Source organism: Antechinus flavipes, chromosome 1 (genome assembly GCF_016432865.1).
Source record: "Antechinus flavipes isolate AdamAnt ecotype Samford, QLD, Australia chromosome 1, AdamAnt_v2, whole genome shotgun sequence".
In the NCBI taxonomy this organism is placed as follows: Eukaryota; Metazoa; Chordata; class Mammalia; order Dasyuromorphia; family Dasyuridae; genus Antechinus; species Antechinus flavipes.
The window spans coordinates 31,764,157-31,778,197 of record NC_067398.1 but is presented as its reverse complement, the minus strand read 5'-3'; the positions used below and the strand labels follow the sequence as shown (position 1 = coordinate 31,778,197).

The 14,041-nt window shown below is 35.6% G+C and overlaps 1 protein-coding gene across 4 annotated transcripts in view; it reads left to right on the top strand.

Annotated features, from left to right (window-relative positions):
• The window catches only part of FOXP1 (forkhead box P1), a 664,237-nt gene that overhangs the window by 445,525 nt on the left and 204,671 nt on the right, over positions 1-14,041 (top strand). The window lies entirely within an intron of this gene.

The window sequence follows — 14,041 nt, the reverse complement described above, 5'->3', positions numbered from 1 at the left end:
GCGAGAGATACCTATATTGGAGTGCAGTGAGAGGAAGAAGTAGTGTTAGTCATGGGGTGGTAGGGGAGATCCTTTGTGGGAAATAGAGGCAAAATCGTGAGGAAATAATCATTTCAAATTTGTATTAGAAGGAAAACATGTTGAAAGGCAATGGTTTATTTGTGAAGATCCATAATTATAACTGCAAATTTGGGTTATTTGTGCATGTATACACATGTTTCAGTGCTTTGGAGTAGGGAATAAGCAGTATTATATAATTTCCATTGTAGAGAATTTGGGAGAAAATGTCAGAAAAAAATACTCTGAAGTTAGGGTTCAGTTTTCAATTCCACTGACCCATTGAGATCCAAAAGGTCTCATCTCATTGAGCAAGATAAATATCAAGGTGTTTTTCCCCCTGCCAGACTGTCTGAATCTTATCTCAAGTATCAGGGTAAAGAGAGAAGCAGTGGTAGACACAAAAATGTAACAGATATTTTTTTAGGAAGAGAATATGAACTGCCCTTCTGAATGCGTATCAGACGGGGAATTTATTCCAGTTCAGTAAGTTTAATGAAATAAGTTTATCATATTAAATCATAATTGCTATTTAAAAGAAAATAGACATTCAGGCTTGCCCCCTACCATGTGTTCCCAAACCATTCAAAAGTAATTCACCATACCATTTATGGGTCCCATAATTATCTCTTCCTCAAGTCTGTAGTCTTTGTCAGATGGATATTTTTGGATTTTTTTTAAAGAGAGTTCTGTTTTTAAAATTAAATTTCTTTTGAAGCAAGAAAAGATACTGATTCTTTAAGGTCTTTTCCTACCACCCACCCTCAACAGTGTGTCTTCACAATGAAAGGCTTTGAATTGTGGAACCTTCATTGACTGCAAATAAGAGCTAGTCAATCAATAAACATTTATTAATTACTATGTGCAGGCACCAAGAAACCTGTGGATAATGCCTGTGGAGTAAATACGATGTAAAATAAAATGAGAGATAAAGGCAGGGACCTCAGGTTTTCCCTTAACATTCCATATTCCAGATTGCTTTCAAATGTAGGTAGATGGAGCGATGGGAAAGATGTTCTAACAAAAAACTAACCTCCTGCCCATGATGGTGCTCAGGTAAATTTAGGATTCACACAAGAAAAAACTACAGAACAATTAGAGTCATTTCAAAGTCCAATAGGCTCTCTCCAGAATTTTGTTTCATGGGAATTCTTTATGTGTAGTCTAGGTGAATCACATATCAAGAAGTACTTGTGAGAGGGTAGGACTTGAACTGAATGATCTCTGGGGTCTCTTCCAACCCAGGGATTCATTGTTTCTTACTATTGCTTGATTTCCAGACTCTGGACATCCAGGTGAAAGGTCACCTTTTGAATGTTGGCCAGAGCCCTTTGATTTGGGACCTTCTAGGGATGAGTTATTCATGTAGCTTCAGCAAATAGACAAATGCTCACTGATGATAGAGAGCATTACATTGTAAACTTTCCTGTCCTTCACATAAGATATGAAATCTTTACCGCTAGAGATAACTGCTAGAGTCATTGGACTTTTATTTTGTTCTTTTTTCTTTCCAAGAATCTTAGTCAAGGTTAACCTGGAATCATATTCTCTCCCAGGAACTGAGCTCTTGCATTATTTTCTGGTTCACACATCCATCATCATGTATCTATTATGGTTATCCTTATTATCATGTTATTATTATCAGTATTTTCACTTATATTTGCATTCCAGTAAACTCGACACTATGAATAATATGTAGTAGAGTATCTTGGAGGTTCTTAAAATAAAAGCTTTAGTAAATTCAGTGTATTGTTGTAAGTGTTTTTCTTTAGCACCCAAGGGTATTTCCTTCTCACTCATCTTCTCTTTCTGAGACAAACTTGTAGATCAGCAAAGACTGCTTTGTTCTCTGTTTCACAAATGATTCCCTCTCCTTCAGTCTACCAGATCACTGAAGAAAGTATTGAATTGTAAATCTACATATGGGTATAGCATAAGGTTCTTCTACAAGAATCCTCACTTAAAGACATTCTTATAAAAAGGACTGGTATTATTGCTAAGTTGTTTTCTCCATAGCATGTCCATGCTTAGATGTGGAAATTAATTTTCCTTATCTCACCCTTCAAATATCCACCTAGGCTCCTTTGATTTATGGTGTGTGACTGAATGTTCAGTGGCATTAAAAACAAAGGGTGGAGAAGCATCACCTTTTATGGGGCATCATTGGGCATGGTATTGAAGGCTTTGCCTGAAGTAGACTGTCTCATGTTGGGCTCAATATGTCATGAAGACTCACACACGTGTGAGTATTTTGCTACCATTGAATTGTCATAGAAAAGTGTCCATTTTTTTTGTAATTTTTTAAGCATCGGACTTATAGATTGAAAGAGAGAACAATGGAAACAAGACTCCTTTTGTCCCCCAGTCCTATCTCCTTATAATATGAAGGATTTTGAGAAATAGCTTATTTCTATGGAATAAATTGTCAATCTTTTCTTTTTTGGTAGTGTTGCTACTTGTGTATCCAGCCAGATCAATTCACCAAATAATTTATTAACTATGTAGTACATGAGAGGCATTGTGCTAGATACTTGGCATTGGATACTTTAGCAATGAAAAATGGTAAACTCTCTGCCTTCGAAATGAAGATGGGTCGCAGTTATATGTGTAAAAAATTGAAAATAAATAAAATGTTACAGTTTAAACTTGGACATTTGTTATCATAAGATTCTTAGTAACTTATTAGCAAGTAGATAAAGCACTAGACCTGTTATCAGGAAAGCTTGAATTCATATCCATCCTCATGTACTTATCAGGTAGGTAAAATTAGGCAAATCATTTCTGTCTCAATTTCCTCATCTGTCAAATGGGAATAATAAAACCATCTACTTCCCAGGATTGTTGTGAGGATCATTTGAGTTAGTATTTGTAATGCTCTTTTATAAATTCTAGCTATTATTGTTACTATTATAGATTTAAAGCTAGATAATCCTTCCAAGGCACACAGTTACCTAATGGAGTCACAGAAAGATTTGTCCAGGATCACACTGATAAATAATTCTTTTATAGAGGTCATAAGGAGTTCATTAGACTTAATAGCACCTCTTTCACAAGGTTATTGTGAGGATCAACTAACATAACATATGTAAAGGAATTCATAGCTTAAAGGTCTATATAAATACTCATCATTTTTCATATTGGAAACATAAATGTAAATATACACACAAATATACACACTTGTGTACATATACATATATATATATATATATATATATATATATATATATATATAGAGAGAGAGAGAGAGAGAGAGAGAGAGAGAGAGAGAGAGAGAGAGAGAAACCCATTACCAGCGTAAGTGATTAAATTGTTTATTTATAGGAACTCTAGAAGACCAAGTAGAAAGTCATAGGTGAATTGTAATACTCTTCAGATGGAGGGAGGACTAGTGGAAAGGATGTTAGATTTAACATTTTAAAAATAAATGGTTTAGGAAAACTAACTCTTAGTGACTAAGGACCCTTTAAATAACATCCTCTCTGAGCCTCAATTTTCTTACATATAAAATAAGGGGTTTTGATGAGATGACTTCTGAGGTCCCTTCCAGGTTGAAATTTATCTAACCTTCTGAGCCAATGATACTGATGAAATTTGAAGTATTGAGGAAGTATATGTGTATATAAATACATATATATTCATACACATATGTTGTTGTGTGTTCATTACAAAGTCTTCGTTTGGTGTTTTCTTGGCAAAAATTGGAGAGGTTTGCCATTTTTCTTTCTAGTTAATTTCCCAGGAAATTGAGGGATACAGGGTTAAGTGACTTACCCAGGATCACACAGCTGTTAAATGTCTGAGGCTAGATTTGAACTCAGGAAAATGAATCTTCCTGACTACAGGCCACTTCACCACCTAATTGATTGCTTCCCCCTATCCCTCCTTGTCTCTGTCTTTCCCTGTGTTTTTCTTTATGTATCTTTCTGTTTTGATTTCTCCGTCTCTATCTCTTTATCTCTGTCTCTTTGTATCTCTGTCTCCTTTCCTCTTTCTTTGTCTCTGCCTTACTCTATATTAGATAAATGCACACATACAAACACACACATGTCACTCAGACACACAGGCACATACCTAAGACATGGCATACTACATATACAGGATATGTTGAGCTGACTGCAGAGTCCTATTTCTTGTCTGCAAAAAAGAAATTGATCTTTTCCATACCTAGTACCTGGCATATAGTAGGAGTTCATAAAAATACTCATCACTTGCTTGCTAAATTGTCATACAGGCTATGTGACAAGTCCTTTAACCCCAGGGGCCTCAGACAACTGAGCACAGAGTTCCTTATATCAGTGAAATCAGAAGTGTTTATCCCTTCTCCTCAGAAAAAAATCATTATCATGGTTATGAAGGAAACTAGGAGAATTAAAATAAAATAATGCTGCATAAGAAAGTTGCACTTTTCTTGACTCTTGGGGAAATGTTTTAGGTGGGGTTTTGGGGAGGCAGGTAAATTAGTAAATAAAACTATAAATCAGAATGATAGCTGAAGTAATAGAAATCTGAGTAGAAAGAGACATTAAACTGTGGGGTTTACATTTTTCTTTCCTTATTTTTATTTAATATACTGTCATTTCAGTTTGTTTACTTGGAGGGATTATACATGATATATTTTTACATGAATAGGTATAGATTTACCAACTCATTATGACTATGAAAGCTGATTTGTAACTATATGCTAACCTTTGACTCCCAGAGGGTTATGATTCAACTGAATAAACCCTGTTTTTTTTTTTTATATGATTCCACTTTATGTCTCTTCTTTATTCAGTGTACTCCTTTACTTTTTGTTATGATTTTTTTCCTTTAAGACCAACTCTACTGCTTATTGCTAAAAGGTATGATACATCTGTAATTTCTATCAAAGTTATCTTTAAGTATCTGCCTGGTTTTTAAGAATTAAGAACTTAAATTAAGAAGACTTGGATTACCCAGAGACTGACAAGACCAAATGTTATGATCAAAATCTTATTCCTTAGACACTTTCTCCTTCCAAGGTTTTCATGATACTACTCTCGTTTGACCTATATGACTTCTTCTTATTTTTCTCTGTTAGATATTCATTAGATGATCCAAATCATACCATCTCCAACTGTCCATTGAACATCTCAAACTGGATGTCTACCTTAAATGTGTTATCTCCCAAACAGAACAAATTCTCTCTTTCCCTTCCTGTATCTCCCCCCCCCCCCAAAGTATTCCCTTCTTCTAGACTTCTTTGTCCCTGTGGTGGTTGCTACCATCTTCCCAGTCATCCAAACTTGCAACCTGAGTGTTGTCCTGGACCTGGCATTCTCTCTGGGGGATGAGTGACCAAGCCTTATCATTTGTACCTTCATGAAATCCCTTGTATATGTCCCCTTCTCTTCACTCAGACTAATCACCACCCAGATTCAAGCAAGCATAATAAGACTATTGCTTCATTCCTTGAGTCTTAAAGTAGCTTCTGGTTAGTCTGCCAGCTTCAGGTCTCTTCCCAGCTGAGTCTACCCTATAAGTCTCCCCACTAAAGTGTAGAGCAGTTTTGCTCTGTCTAAATCATAATGATTATACAGAAATTGATGAATTTATGGATATTTTATAGTATTCAGAACATTAAAACGGGGGCATCTGTTTCGTTTCAGTGAATGGAGGAGAACAAAGAGGGTATCAGGTTGATTGTCACAGAACCCCCCCCCCAAAAAAAAAAGGCTCCAGTAGAAGAATGGATACAGTCTAGAGAGGCAGAATTATCTATTCTGTATTCTATGTCTATCAGAGCCTGAACTCTTGGAATGGAAGGTACATCATTTTCCAGGTCATATCTCTAACCTTTAATAATAATTAACAACAACCAGAAGCATTTATGCAGCACTTTGAGATTTACAAAATGTTTTACAAACATTACCTCATTTTGTCCCCATAATAACCCTAGGGGAAAGGTGTTGTTATCATCCCCATTTAACAGATGAGGAAAATGAGGCAGCCGGAGCTTTCATGATTTACCTAGCATCACAATAATGGTAGGTGTATGAGGCAGGATTTGTTCTTCCATCCTACTGAGTTCAGGTCTAGGACTCAATCTGCTGTACCACCTAGTTGTCTGCTGAGTTAACTCAGAACTTGTAACCCAGTAGTTACTCAATAAGCACTTATTAAGCAACTACTATGTATTGAGTACTGTCTTAAGGACTGAGATATTTTTTAAAGGCATAATACAGTCTTTGCCCCCAAGATTATTCTTTTGTGACCTTAGGATGCTTTTGAAATGATTGGTCTTGCAGTCTAATTTGCCTAGTACTAACAATCTTTAAGTTATCAGATATGGTTGGAGAATGGGATATTGTGCATTATAAAATCAATTATTGTCATTTATACCTTAGATATATTCTAAACTTCTCCTTTGCACCTATCCCATTCTATTCTATGTGTCTATTCCATAATTCTTTGTTTTAAGTTTTGTCTTTCTCTTATTAAACACTCTATTTTTTTCTTTTTCTTTTTTTCTCTTTTATTTCTCTTATTAAAAACTCTGCCAAGATGGGGATACTGTGGAGTTTTTCATCTTTTTTGATCCCCAGCACTTAGTATTGTGCCTTGCAGTATAAGTGCTTTATGTTTAATTGAATGAAATGTGATTAGTAATGAATAGCATTACCAAATTTTTTTTTAATTAAAAGTAATGAACAGCATGGAAAAGAATTTAGGAGTAATAGTTGCAGCAGTAGTAGTAGTAGTAGCAGCAGCAGCAGCAGCAGTAGTAATAGTAACAGTAGCAAGTACAATAGCAGCAATAGTAGTAGTGGTGGTGGTGGCAGCAGTTGCAGTAGTAGTAATAGCAACAGCAGCAGCAATAGTAATAGTAGTAGTAGTAGTAGCAATAGTAGTTGCAACAGCAGCAGTATCTGTAATAGAAGTAATAGTAGTAGTAGTAGTAGTAGTAGTAGTAGTAGTAGTAGTAGTAGTTGTTGTTGTTGTTGTTGTTGTGTTGTTGTTGTTGTTGTCAGAAGAGAAGGAAGAGAATTAGTAGGAGAAATTGCAGGGAGAGGAGAAGGAAGATCTGTATAAAGACGGGAAGGAATAGTATACAACTTAGAAATCTAATCTAATGAAAAGAGCTGGCTTCTGTCAGAAAGACCTGGGTTATCAAATTCTATTTCTGCTACATCTGTGACAATGTTAACAGCACTGAGTACCTGATTTCCTACTACACTGTTGTGTTATACAAGAAGCTTCACTAAACCATTGAAATTTCAAACCTAGGCTCTTCTCTCCACATCCTCACAAAAAACAGAAGTAATTTTTATGTCTATTTCAATTTAGGAACACTTTCATAATAAGTTAGATCATTTGACTCTCATTATCACCCTTTTTGAGAAGCAGAGCAGGGGTTAGCTTCATTTGCCAATGGGGAAACACAATTCTCCTGCCACATAGCTTGTAAGGGTGAAGACAAAACCATGATCTTAAACTTCAAATTCAACATCCCGTCTTTTTTTTTTTAATATTCCAATCCCATCTTCCTATTCTTACATATACCCCATTGCCTCCCCCATTTCTTAATCCTGTATGCTAGAAGATCCTTGCAAATGTCTCAGGCTCATCCTTGAAGACATGAGTTCACATTTTATCTTAACTTGGTAGAAGAATGAGTTAATAAGAGTTCAAGCATTTCAATATACAAAGATTCCCCACCCCCAAAAGTTTACTCCCATTTATAAGCAGTCTTTTGTCCTTTCCTGAGATGTAGCTGTTTTGTTATTTATTGTGCTGAGCAGTGTTGTAACTAAATCTCTAATATCGAAAGTGCAGAGAAGCAGAGAATAAAGAGAGATGGAGAGCTCGTTTCCAGCTAAGTACTGAGAAATGTTTGAAATCCATAGAATTTTGTTTTAACACTCTAGATATTTATGGAATTATCTTAGATAGTAACAAGTGAAAAATAGAACAATTTACATTTGGGGGAAAATCGTTATGAAATGGCATATATTTTGGTTCTTTGTCACAAGGTATTTTGAATAGTAATAGCAGATGTAGTGTAGCAGAATAGAAGCAGGTTTCTCTCTCTCTCTCTCTCTCTCTCTCTCTCTCTCTCTCTCTCTCTCTCTCTCTCTCTCTCTCTCTCTCTCTCTCTCCTGATTCAGCAGCATGCCTGTGATGAAGCCCAGTTCCTCTTATCACTGCACTGATCCAGTCACCAACTAGGTCTCCAGGGAGGCTTCTACATTTCCTTCAAGCAATAGGTGGACTGTACATTTCTGATGCCATTCTAGTGCAAAGACATAAGGACAGGAAATCCAGAGATCTGAGTTCTAGTCTCAACTCTGCCTCTAATGACCTCTGCACACTGGAGCTGAATTTTCTCATCTGTGAAATGGGGTTACCTCCATCATATGGCTACCCAGAATGAGGGGGAGGAAAAGAAAATAAAATTAGCAGGCAGTATCTTTAGAGATGATATTCTGGTCCTATCAACATTAACAGTGGTGCATTGTTCCAAGTTGTTGTACCAGTTGGTCACACTCCCAGGTGAAGTACATGAAAGTGATTATAGGTAATAAATATCTTTTTTTTAAAAAACTTATTGCAGAGGCAGTTTTTCCATTGTTAATGAGGGTAATTTGACTTGGTTGAAGGATTGCAGTTCTTAAGAATTAATGCCGCAATCCAATTCAAAGATTTAAAGAGATCTCAGATTTTTCACAGGTCGTGTGTTAGTGAATGTGCTCCTATCACATAGCAGCTAATGGAGTCTAACAGCCGTCTGTCATTTCGTGTTTCTTCAGTGGATAGCAGCTTTGCCCTTGATAGCAAGTCTACTTTCCAAGCAATGCAGGTTATTTAGTACTATGGTATATTTGTAGCACTTTTAAGAGAGAGTATCCTATTTCTAATAGCCCTAATTACTGTATAAAGCAAGGTTATCTTTCTTAATTACATGTTTGAATCCTAATCTACTATAGTCTAAGGAATTTCAAGCTGTAGTTGCTGCTTTCTTGCTTTTTGCTTTTTTACCCGGTTTGCTTTTTTAAAAAAAATTTAAACTAATTCATGTATCATTGTATCAATGCATACAGGTTAATCGTGTGAATACAAAGGTTACATGCCTAGCATTCATAACTTTCCATTATTTATAATGATGCATTATTATCAGCTAACAATATTTTGTAAAGGCTTATTTGTAAATGATGTTGGAAATGCTCTAATTTCTCGATCCTATTATGTTTCTAAATATTAAAAATCCCATTTTAAGGCAATTAGAAGCATTTACTTCTATTTAAATGTGTGTTCTCTAGACAGTGTCACTCTATACTCTGCACACAAGAACCTTTGTTCCTTAATTAGAAAAAGGACTAGAGCTCATTAATTGTGGTTCCAAGTGGTGTCTGCACAAATGGTGAGGCAATAATACATTAAAAAAAAAAAAAACCCAACAACAACAACAAAAGATTGAGCTTAAATCTGTAAGCCTCTTGCAATCCTGAGGACTGATAAAAGATAAATAAACTGAAGACTCCTCTTTACAGGGTAGTCCTCCCAAAATGAACTGTTTGTCCTTGAGAGAACTGGCTACTCATCAGTTTAAGAGCCAAAGAGATGGTTTACACACCCACAGGAAGAGGAAAGTAGAGAATACACACCCAATAAAGAAATCTAGAACTTTTCCTGTGATGAAAGCTCATGACTTTCAAAGTCAGGTCATATAGCTCTTACAGCTCCTTTGGTCAGTTAGTGGATACCAGCCAGGCAAATTTAGATTTTGATCAAAACAGATGAATTATTGCAAACATGACAAAATATGGATGCTTTAAGTCTATGAATGGAATTCACTTATAAAGACAAAGGGGGAAAATATTTAATTCCTCTGCTGGCAAGGTCAACAGAGAGCTTGGATAGCCCCAATGCTAAATTCTCTTGAAAGGCCTACCAATGGCAAACTTGAGGCCTAAATTTTGCATGTGAAGTAGGTCTTTCTTGAGCCTCTTAGAAAGCTTGAGATCTCCAGTATCCCCAGTAATATTAATATTGTTGATTATGGACCTGCCTGGGCCAGCGGAACTTGATACAAGTTCCTGATACAAACTCCTTTAATTTTACTAAGGGGAAAGGAAGTAAATCTAACTTCCTTATTGAAATACTCCTATATGGTGCCTAGGATGGGAAAAAAATAAAATCATAGTGAAAATAGCATCTTGGGCAGAGGAAATGTGGCGCAAAAGTCAGAGATCTGGAAAGCTGTGTAGCTGGTTGAAGGGTTTGTCAAGGTCTCTTCTGGCATGTTTTCATTAACCTAGTAGATACCTCTTGATGGTGTTTAGAGCAGACTCAATCCTATAACATTGTGGGGATCCACCCCATTTCTTTCCTCCCACTTTGGTCACTGAGTTAAGATAAATAGTCCTCATCTTGCTAATGCTAATGGAAGATGTTATTAACAAAAGGGGATGTTTCTTCAGTGAAGAATAGGACATTTGGCATGTGAAGACACAGCATCGTTTTTTCGTATGTTAATAGTGGTATGAATCAGAAATTGTGAATGTTAAAACCAAGATCCGTTCTCTAAAATGTACTGTTGTTTAAAAGCCTTGTCTAGCCAGGAAAATATTCCCTAATCATCTTCTATGTTGTATTTTAGAGAGAGACAGAAAGACAGACAGAGACAGAGAGAGAGAGAGAGAGAGAGAGAGAGAGAGAGAGAGAGAGAGAGAGAGAGAGAGAATAGATTTTAAAATGTAAAAACCTGTTCTTCAATTGAGTATGCAAAAATCTTATTGCAGTATTTATTCCAAACCTGCACTCATAATGTTCAGTCAAGGAGAAAACAGCAAAAAACAGTTGTTGATGGACTTAGCCGAGAACTGGATTAAATAAGCATTAGTCTACTGGAGCTGATTACAGGAATATGAAAATGCAGTATCTTAATGGTACATATTTTCATGTGGCAGCTAAGTTGCCTTTCATTTTGCAGCTAATATGTCTATTCTTATGAGTCATTTACTTCTTTAATTACCTTTTGCAGGCAAGGCACCATGGTATATTAATGTGAATGATTTTTACTGCTAGTTTATCATACAATGCCCCAGAAGTTGAAAGGCGTAATTGACTTGGAAGAACAGCTCATGAAGGAAACAATATTTAGTTGACAGTTTTCCTTGTACTCTCTGTTGACGTTTATGAGTTTACACTGTGCTAAAGGAGTAATAAACACAATTTTCTTTCAATAACAGAAAAGGGTAGCTTCTAAAATACATTTGTGGAAAACAGATTTGTTCATTTCTTGAATAGTATAAAAATAATACATTTCCAGTGATGATAGACCTATAAGATTGCCAATTGAATTAAACCTTTGAAGGTGCATTTATAACCTGTCTCAGAGCATTAGGAGATATTAGGGTTCATATGGATTGAATCAATTTAATGAATATTTAAATTATATACAGATTTGGATAAATCATATTTAAATCTGGGTGTTAGAGTTAGCATATTCGGCTGGCTCTTCCAGTCTTCCAGAGGGATAGCAGGAAGGGAGCTTGAGAGTTATGCAAAGGAAGATTCTGTCTCTGCCGGAGAGGGAAACCTCTTAAATTATATTTCAGGAAAATAAAATAAAGCAGGCACTTTATGCAACTTCTTTAAAGTTCTAGGCTTTGAAAAGTTAAAATAAAAAGACTCTGCTCTGTCATGGGCACTTTTGCTGTGGGAGTGATGCTTTTATTCATCTGACCTTGTCAAATTGCAAATTCTCTTTCTACATCCGAGGTTTTTTGTGTAGGTTTCATTAATCATCCAATAGAGAGTTAATTCAGCCCTGAGAATCCTCATTGCATATCCCAGGCCCTCCGCTAGAACCAATCTGGCACATGTGTGTGAACTCTCTTGTTTCGTTGGTTTGGAGGGAGTTAAACTTTTCACAGTTTTCTGGATTGTTTGCAGTTCAGCCCTGCGCAACATAATGAAAGTTTTCTAGCCATCTGTTGTTAAGCTGGCGGTGAGCAAGGCCAGTATATCCAAACAAAGTCCTGGCCTGCTGTAAACTGAACCTGTCAGTTTAGCATAGCTGTGTTGACCTCCCAAACGTGCAGGGCAGGCTTTGGTACCAGGCACTGACTGCCTAGAGAGCTTTAGAGGGGAACCAGTTTGGGGGAAGGGAGGAAGGAGGGGAACCATGTTTACCTTTACCACTTAGTGTTCCTACCACTGACTTGAACTAGTTTATACTAAATCTCTACATTGACAGGATTTTCTTTCTTTTTCCTTATTCCAAACATTTTTATATAGTTTTGTGGGGAGGGGGGTAGAAAAGGAGGAAAAACTTAGTTGATGGGGATTGTTATTGATCTTAGGAAAAGATATTATTGAGGGCTTCTTTTATATGTGTGTCGGGTATATATATACACATTATCTGTACATATATACACATGCACAATCCCTTTCAATGAAAAGACAACAAAAACTTTCTTGCCAGATAAAATTTCTTTAGATTGTGGCTATCATACTCATTCATCTACTTTGAAGGCTGGGTATTAATGGGCCAGGTGACTCCATATACTAATGGGCCATGTGAAAGAAGCTCCTGGATTTTTCGTTAATGATAGCTTAATAATATAGACACGTTTATTATGGAACATACTATCTTTTGTCATCCATTCATCCAGTAAATATTTAAGAAAAACTTAACTATATTAGAGACTCTGTTGTAGATGCTGAGAATACAAAGATTTAAAATAATACCTGCCTTCAAATAGTTTATATTCCACTATATAGAAATACATGTTTATCTCATTTGAATCTCATGTCAACATATTGGGGGGTATTAGTAGCACTTAAAGAACACAGATCAATAATCCTTTCAGGCTGCTCATGTTATCCCCACTTTTAAGATGTGATTGTAAAACATGCTCCAGTACAAGAATTCTTAACTTCTGTTTGGACAGATATTCTTTAGAATTCTTAATATTTAAGAATTCTTTAAAAGATTATATAAGAATTCTTATAAATCTATGAATCCTTAAGATCATATCTATACATATATACATATGTGCACACATACATGCACATGTGTATATATATAAGCATATGTGTGTGTTCATTTAAAATCTCCTGATTGAAAATTTTTGTACTAAGATTTTTTATAAAATTGAGTCTTTTAAGTCTTAAAAGTGAAACACACATTTCATATGTCTGTGTGTATATGTATGTGTGTATACACATATATGTTTGTGTATATAACTATAGTTTTGTATATTTGGTTTCCTTTGTGAACCTATATATTTTATTTGATGTATTGAAAGACTTTCTTCAGAGAAAGCATCCACAGTCTGCATCTGTGCAAATAGCCAAAGAGATCCATGACCCAAAAAGGAAAAGAATCTCTGCTTGAATACTTTATCGTTTGTTTACATTGTTCAGTTTTACTGTGCCTTTAATCAACAAGCATAAATTTAAGTATCTATTTTGTGCTAGATACTGGGATACAAAAGCAAACATGAAACAATTTCTGCCTTCAATGAGCTTACTTTCTACCTTGAATTTAATACAATGGTTTTGAGGTTTCTTGTAAAGAAAAGGTCTGGTAGCTATTGCCTTTGATGCCCCAGACCTCCCAATGAGAATTAATTCTTTAAAGAAATAATACTTAGTTTCAATCTGAAACTTTGTCTGAATGTAATTTCACTCTCTCTTCCCCTAAAGAAATTTACTCATTAAAATTTTCTCATTAAATTTACTTACTAAAATGCCTAAATTGTATTTTCTGTTCTGCAGTGTACATGCACAAAGACTGTTTGCTTTCTATTCAGATTCAGCTTAAACTAAATGAGAGCAAATCCCCAAATTGTCTCTCTATTTTTAAAATCCCATTTGATGTGTTTTGCACATTTTCTTTTTATTGGTCCCATGTACACAGTACCTTGGATCTCTGACGTTCATGCTGCTGTATTCATCTTTCTCTTTAACTAGTTTTGCTAAATTTATCTATAAATTCTGGGGATTTTTTCTTGAC